An 8,261-nucleotide genomic window follows, 5' to 3' on the forward strand; every position below is an offset into this window, starting at 1 on the left:
CAACCCCAAGCATAAAATGTCCATAAACCAAGGGCTCCTAAGTCCCTAAAAGTGTTGTTCTAACCGCTAAAGGAACAAGGTCAACTAATTACAACTTCTCCCAAAAGTTCTCCATGAAAAACTGCTCAGAACTGGTCAAAACAAGATCATTTCACCTACTCCATAGGCAAAGTGCGTTGCATCTCACCTAAGTACACTTTGCAGGTGCGTTGTATTTCAAAAATCCCTTCTATGGGGTGCGATGGGCAAGAAGTGACAAATGGCAGTGTCAATCTGCGAGGTGGAGAGGCATGGAATCTTCCAGAAACTTCTCCTGTGACAGTTGCCTCTCTGAATTTGACCAAGGATGAGTAAGAGATCATCAATCTCCAAGTTGAAGAAAGAACTATCAAAGGGAAGACACTAATCAAATCACAACTCATCTCCCTTACAGATATCTATATATGGATCCCTCATCCCATAGATCCAGAGGCTGGAATTTTGCATCTTGTAAGGAATTGCTGTTGGTTTCTTGAGACAACATCATAGTGTTGGGTGATCTAAGGTTTGTATGAGGTGAAGAAGGGCTTACTTGCTGAGAGGATGATGCTGGGTCAGAACAACTAGTTGTAACTCCCTTGGCTCTTTCTTGATTATCAATAAAAGCTATTCAAGTTTTCCTCCATACTCTTGTGCCGTTTATGTTTTATGCATTTGTATGGTCAATTTACATCTGATCCTAAATTGTTTATGATAATAGATCCATGTTCTTGTATAGTGTTATGCTACTTTGATTCTACAGGTACTTTGTGAAGCTGGGTGTAGAAGGAAGCAAGTGGCAAAGGATTATCAGAAGAGAGAGGAATCGAACTAGGAGCCAAGCGCAAGATAGAGGTTGGTCTCCTCTATTCTTCTCTCATCTATCTTTCATAAAGGAAAAACGAAAGTAGCTTTACTTTGTTTGTTTCTAAGGTAGCTACCACACCTTAGTGGGATAAGCAATTCTGTATAGACACTTTTCCCTGTAACAAAATGGCAACTCCACTGGGGAGCGACTAGGTTGTTTGTTTATCTACCTTGTTGTTTACTTTATAAACTTACAGACGGAGCCTGAAGTCGAGCCAGGTAGCTTTCGAACTGCATTTGATATGTAAATGAAAAGTAGATAAATGCCACTTCATTCAATCTTCGGGTTTTGTTTATGAATTAAACAACTGATTTAAAAACTCTCTAATTGCACTTGTGGTGGCTCTAGTAACCTCCTTAGATCTACCCTTGTTGTTGATTTACTGATTACCACTTTCTCGGCCAAAATCCCTGAACAGAACTGCAAACTGTGACCCGGAACCCAAACAAAGTCTCGTCCCTGGCCCAGCTGTTGTGGGGGAAAGTATCCAACTCGGAATGACCCTAACCCACTCTAAGGGTGACAGTTCCTTAGCAACAGCTGAAAGCAAAGCTATCTAAAGTTTCTTCTTTATGACATGCTTACCGATGTCTTGCGCAAATGGTCGATCCTATCTCCTTTGTTTGCCGCTCGCTCCCAGCTCCAAGTCTTTTCACGGGCCCAGCTACACGAGATCCTGCAAATAAGACAAGAAAAGGAAACTACAAGAGGCATGCATGTATAAATGATTCAAGGATTAGCGTAAATCAAAGACGCAAGTAAGACAATTCATCATTGAAACACATGCGAATAGAAGAACCTCAAATGCTTTATTAATATATGGAAGTAAGGTTCAGGCGGTGATACAACCATGCGAGGTCCAATCCAGCATCACCTTCCCGACGGAGAGAAATCTCTTCTTCACCTCCCTCAAGCAATCACCCAATGCTCACAACTGTAAACCAACAGCAATTCTTTGCGCTAAATTCCAGCCTCCAGATCCCATGGGATGAGATCCTTATATAGAGTTTTGGAGTGAAGGCAAGTCATGTTGATGTGTGACTTGCTGTGCTCTTCAACTCCAGTTGTTCTTCAGTCCTTCACTTGGAGTTTCTACCTTCGACTTGGAGTTCTAGAAGCTCTTAACTCATTATTAGGTGAATCTTTTGATCACATGCCTTTCTGGAAGCTTCCTGGGCACTGGCACTTTGAGAAAAAGATTCCTCCACATGTCCAGTTACGCCCAACGCAGGTAGCCTTTGTCCTACCTGCTTTGCAACGCAGGTAGCCTTTGTTGCACCTTCTATGCAACGCAGGTACCCTTTGGAGCAGCTGCTTTGATCCAAAATTGACCTGTTTTGAGTGTTTTTCAGTGGAAGACTGATTTTCAGAGCTGTGGTTTGCTGACCTTGTTCCTCTAAGGGTAAGAACAACATGTTTGAGGACTTTGGATCCCTCAGATTATTGACATTTCATGCTCCATGCTGTGAGGTACAAAAATGTCTATAACAGTTGCCCCCTAAAGTATGAGGTCGTTTATCGGGTGAAATGCTTTATTAGGAGGATCCGAAGTTCATTCAATCGTCGGGAGGTGACCTGTAACAAAATACAATACAATACATTATCTTTTCATACTTTCTTTTCATGATCTAGCTGAGGCGGGCATTTCCCATGCTCAGCTTTATAAATACATTTGCCGTACATAAACAGACGATCGTCTGATAAGAGACGGATAATTCTCTGCTTTTAATTATCATCCTTTCAGTAGGATAATCATCTGCTGCACATGTCTACGCTTTTATATCCTGAATATATATCGTAGCCCGGATGGATGAAACTAGATCCGGGGTCTTCAAACTTCCGATCTTCACACTAAGTACAAGTCGATCCATGTGAGAATTTCTTGAAGTCGAACATGGAAAGACATCGCTTGATTACCAGTCAATAATGTAAACTGTTAACAAGCGCGAGAGGAATCACCGATAATGATGATGACCCTCAAGGTACTGCAGCACAATTCACGTGGCATGAATATAGGATCTGACGTCGAACACCACGCAAAGTCCCCCGGTCGAAGGTCATTAATGTATACCTATCGCCGGAAGTGAGAAACTTGCCATTGAGGCATGCAAGCTTCAAAGTACTGAGGGGGTGTTCCTAGATCAACTTCTTGGATAGTGAGCTGATGTCGACAAGAAGCGATCCGTCAAAGGAGGGCCTTAATGAATCCCACATCAGTGACACGGAACGGAGCTGGTGATGATGGTGAAAACGATCTGTGAAATATGATTCAGGGTGGCGGTCATGGAAGGATGAAAGATGATGTATGGTAGTGGATGGGACCCGGTTGACACTTTCTGAATGACATCTCTTGAACATATAACGACACTGATGAGATGGATCGATAGCATTACCCCATGTATGGATGGTATGGCGAGACCATGGTGAAGGGACCGGTGAATGATAATAACTCAACCCGATATTTACCGAGGCAAAAGTGTCATGTTCAAGAGCGACTTGCTACCATTAAGCTTTGAGGTTCTTCCCAATTTTTCCCCAGTCATTTCTGACCAGTACCTCTTTATTTTTGACAATCTTGAGGAGGATAACATATGCTTGATCTATAACCTGCCCTTCGGGCAAGCCCATCGCTATGTTTTTAATGAGCCTAGCGATAGGGAAACTCGTTCTCGTCTATAGACAAGTTTGTCGCTTATCACCCCTTTTCAACGAGCCCAGCGACAAAGACAGCTCGGTCCTTTTCATTTTTAGAGAGTTTGAAAAGTGTACGTAAAGTAGACTCCAAAGGTCCTTTTTCGTCATCTAATCCCTTAAGTCCGAAAAAGTATAAAACAATACATAAGGGATGAATGTTCGATATCTTTATCGAGCCGAACCAGACAAGCGCTCGATCTTTTTGTGCAATAATCCCTCAGGTCCAAAAAGATTAAAATCTAGAGGAGGGATAGCTCTTCCGGTCCTTTTAAGGAGCTGGAAGGCCAAAAACTCGGCAAACTTTTCATATTTTACGAGTCAGTGAAAAGAGCTCAAAGAAGACTCGTCTTTTGAGGAACGAGTGATAAACAGGGATAGCAGCAGATTCCAGGTACAGGTTGGAATTTTCCAATCACGGCAGTGTCACAAGGATGGCTAAGTGAAATCACTCTTCGCAGCTGTTCCTCAAAATGGGTAAACAATCAAGTGGATGTGAATGATCGGCCAAATGACAAGTGGAGGTGATGGTGCACAAACACGACCGAGGCTTTTATGGCTGACGAATTTACGGTCTCAAATGGTTATTTACCGGTTCATTTTTTCTGAATGAGCTTGAACTCTGGGGGAAGCCTGCTCACAAGCTTTGTTTATTTTTTAACGAGCATGAATTTCCGCGTTAAAACTGCTCGGATCTTGCGTTTATTTTTTAACGAGCATGAACTTTGCCAAAACTGCTCGTTTTTACCAGTCATAATGTAGAAAGGTCTCATGGAAGATTCCTATATTTTTTTTTAAAGAGCTTTCATCTCCCTATGCATTGCTCCATATCCTCTTTTTGTGCAAGCCAGGCATCGGCTAATCCTATGAGTTTAACGGGTTAGACCTACAAGTTTAAAGGGAGGACCTAAAAAACTAAAAAACAAAATAGCCGCCCGTGCTTGCATTCCAAGAGGTTTGCATGCCCCCAGGTGTAAGTCTAATTTCAAGGTTACCCCTCAATTTGCAGGTAAAGCATTTGTTTTGCTGGGAGAGGCCTACCTCTTTCTGGTTACCCAAAGAATGGTTTTATTTACTACCGCAAATGAAACTCTTTCTTCGGCGATGTCTATCATTAGGTTACACAAAGATGGTTACAATCTGTTGCAGCAAATAGCATCTCTTTCTTTGGGGGCTACCCCTACTTATCCTTTAAAACATTTGTTTTAATGGGTGAGGCTGGCCTTTTACCCAAAGACGGTACCTACTTGCTGCCGCAAATGGATCCCCTTCTTCGGTAGAGCCTACATATCTAGACAAAGTTGAATGACCTTTGTCAAACAAGTAACCTTGACAAAAGAATCCTATTCTAGAACAACCCCACTCCTAACAGCCCCTTCTGAGATTCCCAGTCTCTCTTTGTCTTCTTGTCCTTCTTCTCCACGAAGATGGCTCAGAGGAAGATTCTCAAAGATGAAGGAGGGGACGGGGTATGAACTAGTCATATTCTTCCGCGGAAATTCTACTTTACACCCAAGGTTTCTTCTGCCTCCAGAGCAGACCAGGATGCATGCCCCCTGGGTTCCGGCCTTCTTTTCCCGAATCACTCGCCTTCATCAGGAAGAAGAACCGGAGGTAGAGACCTTTCTTGATCAAATTGATCAAATAGACCATTCGGGATAGGTATGTGGCTATTTGCGATGCGTGATCCCGGAAATGAAAGTTGGTCTACGAGCTTGACCATTCTTCCTTCGTATGGAAAACACATTATTCGAAAGAGTGAGGAGACTATTGCTTCCATGCAATATATGTAGTCCCGTCCAAGGAGTAGGTTATAATCCAAGGGTCCTTGGACGACCATCAAATTTATCTTGACGGCCTTCCCTTTCAAGGTAATAGACACATTAGGTAGAATCCCTAATGGTCGACTGGTTCCTCTGTCAAAACCTGAGAGTTTTCTTGTCTCAGGCAAAAGCGCCGGGCAACCCAGTGCTTTCCAAGCAATAGAGGACAGAATACTCATAGATGCCCCTTCATCAATGATAGTTCCAGCCATCACCATTTTGTATATTTGGACTATAATTCTAAATGGTATACTGGCTGGTAACTGGGGTCTGCCTAGTTGGTTCCAATCAAAGGACACAACTAGTTTGCTTGGTGGTGGGACCGAATATACGGCCGGATATGATCCTGACGACGCTCCTTCCTGCAATAAAGGAGTGGGCACATTGCCCTGATGTTCATCAGAATCGGTGTTGATGAAGAGAACCTGGACGGTGTCATCCTTACTCTCTTCGGTGAGTGTGTCAACTGAAGATGAATCCTCAGTGACTGTGGTATGTGAAGATGAAACTTCTGAAGGGAGAACCGGGTCAACTTCCGTTTCGACCTTTGGACTTTCGTCCGGTCCGGATTCAGTAGGTTCACTTTCAGCGACTGACACTTCAGCTGGCCCTATGAGCGGGGCAGCTGTATTTTCGACCAACGAAGGACTTGGCGCGAGTTTTTGATATCCAGGAGGAAGTAGCACCAGTGCCACCGGTTGATCTTCCAAAACTCTCTTTGCTTCGTCTAAAAAGGGACAACGGCGAAGGGTGTGATTGCCTTCACATAGTTCGCAGGGGGATCTCCATCCCTTTCGTTGTCTAGAACCTTCACTTTCGCTGGTCGACGGTAAGCATTGAACCTGGTTGTCAGAGGTTGACGCTTCCGAATCGTGCAAACGAGGGGACCAGTCCCTTAGTATCCGGGGAATACTGGGACAATCTCTGTGGAAGTGGTTCCCTCTACATATGACACATGGCGATTTTGGCCCGGTCCGCGCTGTGCATGGGTTTTCGTTAGATACCTTCTGCTTGCCCTCAGGCGCCTTTGGCTCCTTCTGCTTCTTTTCTTTCTTCTTCTTTTCCTTCTTCTTTTCTATGGGAGCTGCACTTTTGGCGGCTTGACCTCTCGAAGAAGAAGGATCGGAGGAAGGCGTATAAGAAGTGGAAGGTTGGAGGGTAGATCTAGACGGGTCTAACTGTCGACTCGACTGTTCAGGAACCGTGGTGGTCTGAACTACAGCGGTTGAGAATAGCCAAACTGGCAGGCCAATCGTCAGTCCTGGAAGCGACAATGTGGCCATGTGGGGCGCACCAACTTCTCCCCAAGAGGAGAAAGGGCTAGGGTTCCCATCATGTGGAATCCTTTGGTCGGTGCGTTCCATGTTCTCAACCTTAAGATCAACGTAGGAATCAGGGGTGATTATGTTCCGTTTAGAATGAATTTTATTATGACGACGCTTTAGACACAACTTGATTTTTCACTTTTTAAGAGTCGAGAAAAAGCTAAAGATGACTCTAGTCTCCTTCGATGTATTAACGAGCCCGAAGTGACAAATTCTCGGATGGACTTTTTTAGTTATAGAGTTTAAAAAAGGCCAAAATAAACTACTCTAGAGTTCTAGGCAAGGGTGTGCCAAACCTTTCGCGAAACCACAGAATACGTTTTATGGTACGAGTGGTCGATCTTCGTGAATGCTGTGTTCACTGCATCGCGATCAGTAGGGCGGCCGACATGGCTTCCTATGGATAAAGGCTTTGTTCCTATAGGGGTCCCCCAATATACGCGATGGTACGCGGGGGCTCAAGTCCGTATTAGTGCTATCGTCCCTCAGGAGGAATCACCCACCTTCGTAGAGATCGACAGTCACTATGTTTAACGACGCCGGTTCACGTCTCTACCTAGACCTCTACTGTGTTTCATTATGTTTCAAAGCGTTGTTAGATAAATTCAGTTCTTTTTAGGTTGATCTTGCTTAGCAGTTTGCCTTTATGGATCACCACGTGATGTATATACAACTCCTAAATGCAGTCCAAGAATGATAAGCAAGCTTTTTTCAATTCTTTCAACTTATGAAAACCTTAACTACTGAAGGAAAAGAAAGACATCATCTTTTCAAACAGATCATGGAGCACACACTAATGCACTTTTCCCTAAATCGACATGCAAACTGTCAAAATGCACATGCACAATGCAAGTATTTCTTTTCTTCTTCTTTAATGTTGATGATTACAAAAAGAAAGTTGTTGTATAATTTCGAATTCGATTTCAAGCGTAAGCAAACAAGTTTTGTCCAATAATCAAAAGAACACCTTAAGATTCGCTCGTTTCAACACTAGAAATAATGAAATTCGAACCATATAACAAAAGCAAATGCTCAAGCAGCTATGAACAACAATAAACTAGCTCTTAGAATCATAACGACTCTTTCTCACAGGTCTAGATCCAAGAGGTCATAGCAAGACTAGTTCGCTTTCGCTATGGGAAACAGTGAATGACAGCAAGAAATACAATAAGAACAATCACGGTTTCAACATACAACCGAGGCGGAATGAAGGCAAAGAGAAGTGGTTTCAGCTGGGTATACAGGTTGACAGCAGGCTGCAAAAACAATATTGAAAACTGGGCAACAGACAGTGGGGAACCCCAATTGCTCAAGGAAAAACTTTGATCAGCGCAGGTACTGCACTGTCAAACAGGGATGCAGCGCAGGTAGCCCCTTCGGGGCCTGCGTTGCAGTGCAGGTAGCCTTTGTTGCAGCTGCACTGAACAAGACAACTCTCGTCCTTCCCAGATTCCGGGTCACAGTTTGCTCAAAAATCAACGGTTTTTGCTCAAATCAGAGGCTATCAGTCAAGTATACTCTAGAGGATGATTAAGG

Source organism: Pinus tabuliformis, chromosome 4_2 (assembly GCF_031772625.1).
Source record: "Pinus tabuliformis cultivar Carrire ecotype Pingquan chromosome 4_2, CPIR1, whole genome shotgun sequence".
NCBI classification, from domain to species: Eukaryota; Viridiplantae; Streptophyta; class Pinopsida; order Pinales; family Pinaceae; genus Pinus; species Pinus tabuliformis.